Raw genomic sequence first — 13988 nt, 5'->3', positions numbered from 1 at the left:
CAAGCCATGCATCTCTGAGGCTGCATGAGCTGAGACGATGCAGTCCTTTCCTCTGAGTGGCAGTCTTAGTGTCCTGCTACAGGCAGGGGAGGAGAGAAGAGCCACTGGGATAGACAATTAAGAGTCTGAGTCACCATTTCTCTAAGTCATGATTAAGGGAGATCTACCAGTTTTGGCCAAGGAAAAACCATAATAGTTGATGGACATTTTTGAGACATTAGCTGCAAAACAAAGTGCCTGCCTTCAAGTATCTAAAATAAAAATCAAGACGTTGCTATTTGGGTAGCAGGAGTTGGCAAAGACAAGTCAAACATAGCTATTAAACAATGATCACATCTGGGCCATGCAGTCAGGCCAACCAGCTTGGGCTGTGGTAAGTATAAACTTGGGTAAATCATAAGACAATTCATATTCCTCTTCACTGAAGTTGGGGAAAATGTTACCTATTTGTTGAGGTTGCTGTGAGAACTAAATAAGTTAAAAACAGAAAGTTAATCAGTACAAAATTCTGCTGAGACACAATTGATTGGTAATCAATAAATATGGCTGTTATTAACATCTATATTTTATTAATGTTATATCTAAGGCACACATTAGAAGCCTTCATACTACATGAAGGCATATAATGAAACAAAAAATTAACTAAATGAACACATTTATTTTATGCTTATTAAATATATATTTAATTTTAGACCACACATTATTACTGCACATAGTCTAATAATCTATATTTCATAGAGAATTTTAAATAAATACAGACTGCTAAAGAAAACCACCACAAAAACTTCACAATAAGTAGGGCTGTATTTCTCTTTATTATGATTTATTAGCATGCATTTTTGCAGTATTAAAAACCAAGAAAGTCATATGTAGTATCCAAAAAAGAGGATAAAAAAATACACTTAGCTTAAAAATCACTTGATCCTAATTAAATCAAAAGTATATTATAGAATAAAGCCCAGATTCCTATTAGTGAAATTGCATTTATTTAAAGTTTCATAAAATCTACACTGCATTCCACATGGAAATAATCATATCTCTGATATTCTTTATAAAGTATACTCATTAAAGGAACTGTGGAAATACTGATACACTGATGAACTGCACCCTCCAGTGGGAAAAAAAGTGTTTATCCATAAAAATTTAGTGTGCTTCTGCAGTGCAGGTTTAATATATTCAAAAGAATTTTTACCTAAAAAATTTAATGTAACTGTGTTTTATGACCTTCATTAATGTATATCAACATCTATTCATTTCCTCTGGGTTCCCAGGAAGTTGCTCTGAGTTTCAGAATCTATTATGTAAATAGGCCATTAGATTCTGAGAAAGTAAAAGACTTTCAAAGCAAAAATTTTAAAAGAAAAGTAAAAGATAAAATTGGACACACACGCATATATTGGATGTTTTCTAGAAGAATATCCTTTACTCTGTGTTTAATGTACAAATAATTTAGATGTACTAAACCACATCACCAGACAAATATTTCATTCCTCTTCAAAACATGTTTGATTTTTTCAATGGGAAAAATATGAATCACTGATTGTAAAACTATTCTTTTTCAGAAAGAAGTGAAAGGCTGAGCACATCTCTGTGATTTTCACTATAGTCTGAAAAGCATACAAGCTGACACCAACAGGATTTAAGAGGTATGCTTTGACTCCAAAACTGAACTCATCCCATGATATTCTATGTCACTCCTATGGTTATCAACCCCTTGCTCCATCTTTTTCTGTTTCTCATGAATCAACAGCACACTATCAAACCAGGAGAAGGTATCACCTAAAACTGAGGTCTTTTTCTTAACTGTCATCTCTCCTTGAAATGCCTCCCTCCTTTGCTTTCTTCTCTCTGCTGCAATGTGACCTCTAAAAATCTCCTTTATTTTCCCGATTCTTTTCTAGCCTTGCCTTACACATCACACACCACACACACTAGGCAAAATGAAAGCCTGATGACCCAACTTGACCACCTTCCATCCCAACACATTCTTTAGAGGATTTACAAGTCTCTTCCTTGCAGATGGTCATGCTAAGCAATAAAATTCTCATTCCATGTTACCACTTTGCCAAACAAACATCTGATGTCCTTGACAAATCAACTTAAAGCTTTCTGGCAGAAGAAAGCAAACCGGATCTTTGTTACCCGAGGCTCTTACAGCACAGGGCCTAATTCTGACACCCTCCATCTCCTCCCTGCTTCTTTCATCTTGTCTCGTATCAGAAACCCTTCTGGAACCAGCATAGGCATTGAGCTGTCAAGTATGATTTGTTCTCACCCCTCTTGAATACATTCCTCAACCTAATTCAGTGTGTTGCAGTTTCCAGGTTTAACTTCTACTTCTTTAAAGTGTTAATCCACTTGTTTTACTTATTACAAATATTTCTACTTTATTTTACTCAGTTCTTTTTTTTCATCCTTTAAAAATGTAACCCCCACTCCCTCAACTTTTTTTTTTAACTTAAATGTAGTCGATTTACAATATTGTGCTAGTTTCGGGTGTAAAGAATAGTGATTCAGTATTTTTACATATTATATTCCTTTATAGGTCATTGGAAGATAATGAGTAGAATTCTCTGTGCTATACAGTATATCCTTGTTGCTTACCTACTTTATATATAGTAGCTTGTATCTGTTAATCCCATACCACTAATTTGTCCCTCCAGGGGTGAAGGTTCTGCCTTCCTGTGCAGGAAATGCAGGTTGGATCCCTGGCTGGTAAACTAAGACCTCACATGCCTCAGGGCAACTAGAGAAGCCCATGCACCACAATGAAGATCCCTCATGTCGAAACTAAGACCCCACTCAGCCAAATAAATAAACATTTAGGGAAAAAAACAGGATGCTTTCCTGGTGGCTCAGGTGGTAGAGAATCTTCCCACAATGCAGAAGACCCTGGTTCAATCCCTGCATTGGGGAGATTCCCTGGAGAAGGGCAAGGCAACCCACTCCGGTTTTCATGACTGGAGAATCCCATGGACAGAGGAGCCTGGTCACAAAGAGATGGATACGACTGAGCCATTAACACTCTTCTCCTTCCTTTTACCCTTTACCCTTTAGTAAGCACAGATTTGTTTTCTGTATCTGTGAGGCTGCTTCTGTTTTGTATATACATTCATTTGTATTCGTTTTCAGATTCTATATATAACTAGTATCATACAGTATTTGTCTTTTTCTGACATTTTACCAAGTATAATATTCCCTAGGTCCATTCATGTTGCTGCAAATGGCATTATTTCATCCTTTTATGGCTGAATAATATTCCATTCTGTATGTCTACTACCTCTCCTGAATCCAGTCATCTGCTGATGAGCATTTGGGTTGCTTCCATGTTTTGGCTATTATAAACAGTGCTGCTATGAACACTGGGGTACATGAATCTTTTCCAATTATTGCTTTCATTTTTTTCTGGATATACACCCATCACTGGATAATACGGTAGTTCTATTTTCAGTTTATTAGGGTACCTCCATACTGTTTCACATAGTAGCTGTACCAATTTATATTCCCATCAACCGCTCCAGTATTCTTGCCTGGAGAATCCCATGGACAGAGGAGCCTGGTGGGCTACAGTCCATGGGGTCGAAAAGAATTGGATACAACTGAGCAACTATCACACAACAATTTACAAAGATTTCATTTCCTCCATATCCTATCCAACATTTGTTATTTGCAGACTTTTTGATGACAGCCATCTGATAGGTGTGAGATGATACCTCATTATGGTTTTGATTTTCATTTCTCTAATAATTAGTGAAGTTGATCATCTTTTCATGTGTCTGTGAACCACCTGTATGTCTTCTGTGGAAAAATGTCTATTCAAGTCTTCTGCCCATTTCTCAATTGGATCATTTGTTTTTTGAGTCTGAGTTGTATGAGTTGTTTGTATATTGTGGAAATTAACCCCAGTCAGTTGAATCATTTGCAAATATTTTTTCCTGTCCCATAGGTTTTCGTTTTGTTGATGGTTTTCTTTCTTTGCTATGTAAAAGCTGTTAAATCAATTATTACAGGTCCCACCTGTTTTTTGTTTTATTTCTTTTTTTTTCTATTTCTGAACTCTTTATTTATTTATTTTTTTTTCAAGCTGTTGAATTTTATTTATTTATTTATTATTATTTTTTTAATCTTTTTTTTTTTTTTATTAGTTGGAGGCCAATCACTTCACAACATTTCAGTGGGTTTTGTCATACATTGATATGAATCAGCCATGGATTTACACGTATTCCCCATCCCGATCCCCCCTCCCACCTCCCTCTCCACCCGATTCCCCCGAGTCCTCCCAGTGCACCAGGCTGGAGCACTTGTCTCATGCATCCCACCTGGGCTGGTGATCTGTTTCACCATAGATAGTATACATGCTGTTCTTTTGAAATATCCCACCCTCACATTCTCCCACAGAGTTCAAAAGTCTGTTCTGTACATCTGTGTCTCTTTTTCTGTTTTGCATATAGGGTTATCATTACCATCTTTCTAAATTCCATATATATGTGATAGTATGCTGTAATGTTCTTTATCTTTCTGGCTTACTTCACTCTGTATAAGGGGCTCCAGCTTCATCCATCTCATTAGGACTGGTTCAAATGAATTCTTTTTAACGGCTGAGTAATATTCCATGGTGTATATGTACCACAGCTTCCTTATCCATTCATCTGCTGATGGGCATCTAGGTTGCTTCCATGTCCTGGCTATTATAAACAGTGCTGCGATGAACATTGGGGTGCATGTGTCTCTTTCAGATCTGGTTTCCTCAGTGTGTATGCCCAGAAGTGGGATTGCTGGGTCATATGGCAGTTCTATTTCCAGTTTTTTAAGAAATCTCCACACTGTTTTCCATAGCGGCTGTACTAGTTTGCATTCCCACCAACAGTGTAAGAGGGTTCCCTTTTCTCCACACCCTCTCCAGCATTTATTGCTTGTAGACTTTTGGATAGCAGCCATCCTGACTGGCGTGTAATGGTACCTCATTGTGGTTTTGATTTGCATTTCTCTAATAATGAGTGATGTTGAGCATCTTTTCATGTGTTTGTTAGCCATCTGTATGTCTTCTTTGGAGAAATGTCTGTTTAGTTCTTTGGCCCATTTTTTGATTGGGTCATTTATTTTTCTGGAATTGAGCTGCAGGAGTTGCTTGTATATTTTTGAGATTAATCCTTTGTCTGTTTCTTCATTTGCTATTATTTTCTCCCAGTCTGAGGGCTGTCTTTTCACCTTACTTATAGTTTCCTTTGTAGTGCAAACCCACAGCAAGCATCACCCTCAATGGTGAAAAATTGAAAGCATTTCCCCTGAAATCAGGAACAAGACAAGGGTGCCCACTCTCACCACTACTATTCAACATAGTGTTGGAAGTTCTGGCCACAGCAATCAGAGCAGAAAAAGAAGTAAAAGGAATCCAGATTGGAAAAGAAGAAGTGAAACTCTCACTGTTTGCAGATGACATGATCCTCTACATAGAAAACCCTAAAGACTCTACCAGAAAATTACTAGAGCTAATCAATGAATATGGTAAAGTTGCAGGATATAAAATTAACACACAGAAATCCTTTGCATTCCTATATACTAACAATGAAAAAACAGAAAGAGAAATTAAGGAAACAATACCATTCACCATTGTTTTATTTCTTTTGCCTTAGAAGACTGATGAAGAAAATATTGCCGTGATTTATGTCAGAGTGCTTCCCCTGTGTTTTCTTCTAAGAGTTTCATGGTTTTATGTTTTACATTTAGGTCTTTAAACTATTTTGTGTTTATGTTTGTATATTATGTGAGGAAATGTCCGAAGAGATCCATATATTTTACTTCCCTCCCTCACATATTGTGTTTTTGATGTCATTATTTTGCATCTTCATGCTTATCACTTTACTGTTCATTGTAGTTATAGTTGCTTTCACAATTTTGTTTTCTTTTTTTTAAATCTACATACTGGCTTATTTAAGTGATCTTCAATCCTTCTATGTATTTGCCCTTCCTGTTGGGATTTTCCTTTTCCTATAGATTTTTGCTTCTTTTCCATTTAAAGGGAACCTAAAGCAATCTTGAAAAAGAACAAAACTGGAGGCATGATACTTCCCGATTTCAAGCTGTGTAATCAAAGCAATATAGTATTGGCATGAAAACAGATACACTGATCAATGGAATAGAATCAAGTCCCCAAAGTAATCCTGTGCATATATAGTCAATTAACTGACAAATGAGCAAGATACACAATGGGCGAAAGACAGTCTTTTCAGTAAATGTGTTGGGAAAGCTGGACAGCCACATGCCAAAGAATGAGACTGGATCCCTTCTCTTATACTGTGCAAAACAATAAATTCAAAATAGATTAAAAACTTAAATGTAAGACCTGAGACCATAAAACATTTAGAAGAAAACAGATGGCAAAGTCCTTGGAATTGCTATCAGCAATGATTTTTTGGATTTAACAAAAGCAAAAATTAACAACTGGAACTACATCAAATTAAAATCTTCTACATAGCAAAAGAAACCATGAGCAAACTGAATAGTCAACTTTCAGGATAGGAGAAAATATTTGCAAACCACTTATCTAATAAGGGGTTAATATCCAAAATATACAAGGAACTCATACAATTCAAGAACAAATAACCCAATGAAAAAATGGGCAAAGGACCTATACAGACAGTTTTTCAAAGACATACAAATGGCCAACAAGTACATGAAAAGTTGCTCAAGATCACTAATCCTCAGGGAAATATAAATCTAAACCACAATGAGATGTCACTTCTCATCCATTAGGATGTTTATTATCAAAAAGACAAGAGATAATAAATGTTGGTGAGGATGTGGAGGAAAGGAAATTTTTGTACACTGTTAGCAGAAATATAACCTGATACAGCCACTGTCAAAAACAGTTTGGAGGCCCCTCAAGAAATTAAAAATAGAACTACCATATGATACAACAATCCCACTTCTGAGAATGTATCCATAGAAAGTGAAACCATTATCTCAAAGTAATATATGCACTCCTGTGTTCACTGCAGTATTCAAAATAGCCAAATTATGGAAACAACCTCAGGGTCTATAAACAGATAAATGCATAAAGAAAATTTTATATTTCTTTATATGTATCATTCAGCCTTAAGCAAAAGAAGGAAATTCTGCCTTTTGCAACCTAAAGGCATCATGCTAAGTGAAATAAGCCAGACACACATACAAAGACAAATACGAATACTGTCAATACATATTACCACTTATATGTGGAATCAAAAAAAAAAAAAAAAAAGGGTCAAACTCATAGAAACGGAGAGTACAAAAGCAGTTGCCAGGGCCTGGGAGGTAGGGGAAGTAGGGAGAGATTGACAAAAGGGCACAAACTTTCAGTTTTCAGATGAATAAGGTCTGAGGTTCTAATATACAGTATGGTGACGATAACAACATAGTGCTGTATGATTGAAATTGCTCAAAGAGTAGAACTTAAATGTTTTCACTAAAAAAGTAATGTGAGGTGATGGATGTGTTGAAAACATGTGAGGTGATGGATGTGTTAATTAACTTGATGGTGTATTAACTTACAATGCATATGCATGTCAAATCACCACATTGTGCATTTTAAATATACTACAATTTTATTGTCAATTATACCTCAATAAAGTTGAAAAAAAATTTTTCTTCTAGGTAGCAGAGAAGTCCCCGAGACTATATTAAGTTTTCATAGCCCTTGTGTTTTCATAAGGTGACAATGACAAAGCTTTCTTATTCCTTGCTAAGCATATGTGACAAGCTTTGGCTTTGGAGTCTAAAGACTAACAGCCTGTAAGCACTACGACATTATGTGACACATTTTCTTTATGGTACTTTTTAAAAAACTTATTTTTCCTCATCAAAAAATGTTGTTGTTGTTGTTCAGTCACTCAGGCATGTCCAACTCTTTGTGACCCCATGGATTCCGTCTCCCAGAGTTTGCTCTGTCTCCCAGAGTTTACTCCAACTCATATCCATTGAGTCAGTGATGCCAAATATACATGTTTATAACAGAAGAGTTGAAATATTTTTTAAAAAAATTGAAGAAAAGAAAATATATCACGCCACAACCTATAGAGAATTTCTATTAATGTTCTGACGCATTTTTCCAAACTTCACTCAATATAACTTTTTTACACGTGACCATCCCATGTGAACAAAAAGCACTCTTTTACACATAAAAATTATATAAGCATTTTCTATGCTGTTACAATTTAAAAAATGAGTATACCATTTTTATTTAATGTAATTCATATAAAATAAAAGTTAACCTTGTAAACCATACAATTCAGTGGTTTTTCAATTCCTGAGTTGGGAAGATCCGCTGGAGAAAGAATATGTTACCCACTCCAGTGTTGTTGGGCTTCCCTCATGGCTCAGCTGGTGAAGAATATGCCTGCAATGCAGGAGACCTGGGTTTGATCCTTGGGTTGGGAAGATCCCCTGGAGAAGGGAAAGGCTACCCACTCCAGTATTCTGGCATGGAGAATTCCATGGACTGTATAATCCATGGGGTTGCAAAGAGTCAGACACAACTGAGCAACTTTCACTTTCACTTAGAGTATTCACAAAGTTGCACAAGTAAACTTACAATCTAATTTTAGAACAGTTTCATTACCCCAAAGGAAATCTGTACCCATTAGCAGTCATTCTTCTACTCCCCTTTTCCTTAGCCCCTTACAACTACTAATCTACTTTGCTTTTGTGAATTTCACTATTCATTTCATATAAATGGAATTATATACTACGTGGTCATTTACATTTCACATTTTTCACTTAGCAGAATTTTTTCAAGACCATGTATCAGTACTTTTTTTTCCATTTATTTTTATTAGTTCGAGGCTAATTACTTTACAATATTGTAGTGGTTTTTGCCATACATTGACATGGATTTACATGTATTCCCCATCCCGATCCCCTCTCCCACCTCCCTCTCCACCCAATCCCTAGATGTCCATCAGCAGACGAATGGATAAGGAAGCTGTGGTACATATACACCATGGAATATTATTCAGCCATTAAAAAGAATTCATTTGAATCAGTTCTAATGAGATGGATGAAACTGGAGCCCATTATACAGAGTGAAGTAAGCCAGAAAGATAAAGACCAATACAGTATACTAATGCATATATATGGAATTTAGAAAGATGGTAACGATAAACCTATATGCAAAACATAAAAAGAGACACAGATGTATCAGTACTTTAATACCTTTTATGACAAAACAGTATTAAACTCTATGAATAAGCCAGACTTTATTATTTATTTATCAGCATGGACATCTGGGTTGCTTCCACCTTTTGGCAATTCTGAATAATACTGCCATAAACTTTTGTGTACAAGTTTTTGTGTGAAAATGAGTTTTTAGTTTTCTTAGGTATGGTTAGATAGCATTACCGACTCAATGGACATGAATTTGAGCAAACTCCAGGAGACAGTGAAGGAAGGACAGGGAAGTCTGGCATGTTGCTGTCCATGGGGTCAGACTTTGAGACTGAACAATAGGTATATACCTAGGAGTGGAATTGCTAGGTCATATGGTAACTCTTGTATTGTAACTCTTGTTTCTCTTTTTGAGAAACTAACAAAACGTTTTTCAAAGTAGGTGCCCCATTTCATGTTCCCACCAGCAGTGTATCAGGGTTTCAACTTCTCCACAGCCTTGCCAATGGTTGTTATCTATCTTTTAATAATAACAATCCTAGTTGGTGTGATGTGGTAGGTATGTAACTCTGGTTTCAATTTACATTTCTATACAGACTGTGACACTGAATAACTTTTCATGTTTTTATTGGCCTTTATATATCTTCTTTGGAAAAATGTCTATTCAAATCCAATGTCCATTTTAAAAACTGGGTTATTTTGTTTTTTTATTCATAAAGTTTTTAAATAGAATCTGGATACTAGATCATCAGATTTACCATATGCAAATATTTTCTCCCATTCTTAGGTTGTCTTTTCACTTTCCTGATAGTGTCCTTTCTTTCTGGTACTTTTACAAGATAGAGAGCTTGTCACTTTCCAACAACGCTTTTCTTACTTTTTAAAAATCTCTATTTTTCCCTGCAGAAACTAAGAGGGAGCCAGCCTGCAAATCTGAGTGCCAGCCCAGCATCACATGCAGAATTTTGAAGGGAAGACTTGAAGTTAATACACAATAACTTAATAAATGGCACACAGGAAAGTAAGAGCTCCTTATCAACTGTAAACTGCTTTTTTTTTTTTTTTTTTAACAACAACAACAAAAAAACCTTTAGGGTTTTAAAAAAAATAAGTGGTATGGTCCAGGGGTTAAGAATCCATCTTCCAATGCAAGGGGCACGGGTTCAATCCCTGGTTGGGAAACTAAGATCCCACATGCCACCAGACAACTAGGCCCCAACTACTAAGCCCACGCACTCTAAAGCCTGTGTGCCACAACTAGGGGGAAGGCTCTGTGCCATGATGAAGAGCCCATGTGCCACGAGGAAAGATCCCACACACCACAGCTAAGACCCAACACAGTCAAATATGTAAATAAGTAAATATTTTTAAAAATAGCTTTTCATTTTACTGATATCTGTTTTTGGTTGTTTCCAGTCTTATAATCTCTGGAAATTTTTTTTGGGGGGGGGCAGGTGCTAATTTCTTGAAATTAATGCTTAGATCAAGAATTTTCAGTTTTTCTTCTAGTGTGAGCATTTAAAGTTGCCCTCTACATATGATTTCAGCTATATCACATTTGTTTTGATATATATTTTTATTATTATCCAGTTCAAAATAAGTTGTAAATTATATTGTGATTATTTTCTTTTATCTCTAGGCTATTTCAGTTCAGTTCAGTCTCTCAGTCTTCTCTGATTCTTTGCAACCCCATGGACTGCAGCACGCCAGGCCTCCCTGTCTATCACCAACTCCCGGAGCTTGCTCAAACTCATGTCCATAGAGTTGGTGATGCCATCCAACCATCTCATCCTCTGTCATTCCCTTCTCCTGCCTTCAATCATTCCCAGCATCAGGGTCTTTTCCAATAAGTTGGCTCTTCACTCAGGTGACCAAAGTAATGAAACTTCAGCTTCAGCATCAGTCCTTCCAATGAATATTCAGGACTGATTTCCTTTAGGATTAACTGGTTTGATCTCCTGACAGTCCAAGGGATTCTCAAGAGTTTTCTCCAACACCACAGTTCAAAAGCATCAATTCTTCCAGTGTTCTTGCCTAGGAAACCCCATGGACAGAGGAGCCTGGAGTGCTAGTCTGTGGGGTCACAAAAAAAAAAAAAGAAAAAAAAGCATCAATTCTTCAGCGCTCAGCTTTCTTTAGGCTATTTACTATAGGCTTGTTGTTGATGTTGTTGTTGTTGTTGTTGTGTAGGCGATAAGTCCTGTCGGATTCTTTTGTGACCCCAGGGGCTGCAGCCTGTCACATTCTTCTGTCCATGGGATTTCCCAGGCAAGAACACTGGAGTGGGTTGCCATTTCCTTCTCCAGGGGATCTTCCCAACCCAGGGATGGAACCCGCATCTCCAGCTTTGATTGGCAGGTGGATTCTTTACCACTAGCCTTCCACGTATTAATGAATTTCCAAACATTTTGGGTTTTCAAGTTATCTTTTTTGTACTAATATGATAATGTTATATATATAATTAGTATATAAAATATTATATACTAATTATACACTAGTATATAAAATATTTTATAATAGTATATACTTGTCTTCTTATATATGTAAATAAAATAGTACATATGTACACACATATGGATAGGTAGGCATTTATCAGTATATAAAATATATACATAATTGAGTACAGGCATACATACTTGAAATTGCTATATCTTCTTCATGGATTGAAGACTGTATTATTATTACATGGCCTTCTATCTTAAATGAATCATTTACGCCTAAGTCTACTTTGCCTGATATTAATATAGGTACAGCAATCTATCTTTGGTTAGTATTTGCATCATGTATCATTTTCCAACTATATACTTTTAACTTTTCTTCAAATTTAAGCAGTCTGCAGTAACCAAGTTTTTGTAGTAATGAAGTCTATAATAGCAAGTTTTTATCTTTTTTCATTCAGTCTGTTAATCACTGTCTTTTTAATTGAATAATTTTGTCAATTTCCAGTTAAGTCATTAATTATTATATTTGACTTTAGATCTTCCATCTTACTACATTTTTCTATTTGTTTCAAATGCTGTTGCTCTTTCTCTCCTTTTCTTCTTCTTTTTTCAGTGTTCAACTTCCTTACCTCTATTAGCCTACTTATTAAACATTTATTTAATTTTGCTTTTAGTAGTTACCAGAGGTTATAATAAACACCTTTGAGTTATTATAGTTATATATAAATTAGAACTTTTAACACATGCTGAGTCTGGAGCTAGTGAATCCTCTCAAGATTGGCTTATTTCAACTAGTTTTTATCTTTCTTCTCATTTGAAGGATTTTTTTCTAGCTTAGCAGTTGTCTTCTACAAGCATCATGAAGATGTCTTTGGGCTTCAAAAACTTCTACTGGGAAGTCAGCTCTTGGTCTAGTTTTGCTTCTCTAATGCCAATACTCTTTTTTTTCTCTCCTGCATGCGCGCCCGCTAAGTTGATTCAGTCACGTCTGACTCTGTGCGACCTTAGGTACTGTAGCCTGCCAGGCTTCTCTGTCTATGTGATTCTCCAGGCAAGAATACTGGAGTGGGTTGCCATGCCCTTGTCCAGGGGATCTTCCCAACCCACGGATCGAACCTTCATCTCTTTTGTCTCCTGCACTGGCAGGGGGTTCTAGCACCACTAGCGCCACCTGTGAAGTCCCTTTTTTCTCCTATGGATGCTTTAAAATTTTTTTCCTTACTTCCAATTTTCAGCAGTTTTACTATGACGTGCCCAATTTTACTTTTCTATGAACTTATCTTGCTTGGAATTCCTACTTTTTCTTGAATCTCTGACTTGATATTTTTCATCAATGGGAAATTCTCAGCTATTCTTTTTGAAATGCTACGTCTTCCTCATTCTCATTTTCCTCTCCTGCTGCTGTGGTTCTATTAAGAATATGTTTGGTATTTTATGTGTTCTAAAGATTTCTTTTCCTCTTTTCTGTATTACCTATTCTTGGTTTCTTTGTGTTTTATTCTGGATATTTCTTCTGATTTATCTTTTACTTCAATAGTTTCTCTTCAGTTCTTTCTAATCGTAGGTTAAACATACCCACTCTTCTTAGATTTACCTATTATATTTTCCTGTTCTAGAATTTGTATTTGATTTCCATTTTTTGTTTAAAATTTCAATATTCTCTGTCAATTCCTTGAACGTGTCACTCATAGTTTATTTCTTGTTGCTGTATTGGTCTAATAAGTTCATTTTCTTCATCTTCGGTGGATCTGTTTTATCTGTTTTGTCTCTTACTTTTTTGGAAATAGCCTTTGTATGTATAGGTGTGTGTTTGAGGCTGGATATTATATATTAAAACTTAACAAGTTAGGAATTCCTTGGTGGTACAGATTATGACACCACACTTTCACTGCTGCGGGCCCAGGATGGATACCTAGTCAGGGAACGAAAATCCCACAAGTCATGTAGAGTGAGGATGATGTCATCATAATCAAGACAGGATTGGTTTTGCTTTCGGCAGGCAGGTAGGCTAAAAGAAGGAGCAGTTCCTCATTGTCTTTCTCAAATAAGGAAAAAAAAAATGTTAAGAGCTTCAGTGCATGAAGACTGGTCTATTTCTGGTACATTCTTACTCATAGGTTGGGACTATCAGAGTTCCAGCTGAAAACATGGGGTGTTTATTAGGGTCCTTTTTTTGTGAGCTTCCCTGGTGGCTCAGATGGTAAAGCATCTGCCTGCAATGCAGGAGACCTGGTTTCAATCCCTGGGTCAGGAAGATCCTCTGGAGAAGGAAATGGCAACCCACTGCAGTACTCTTGCCTGGAAAATGCCATGGATGGAGGAGCCTGGTGGGCTACAGTCCATGGGATGGAAGAGAGTCGGACACGACTGAGCAATGTCACTTTTTTTGTGGGAGGGGTCCTTTAA

Source organism: Dama dama, chromosome 14 (genome assembly GCF_033118175.1).
Source record: "Dama dama isolate Ldn47 chromosome 14, ASM3311817v1, whole genome shotgun sequence".
NCBI classification, from domain to species: domain Eukaryota; kingdom Metazoa; phylum Chordata; class Mammalia; order Artiodactyla; family Cervidae; genus Dama; species Dama dama.
The sequence above is the reverse complement of the archived record's forward strand: the minus strand, read 5'-3'. Positions refer to the sequence as shown.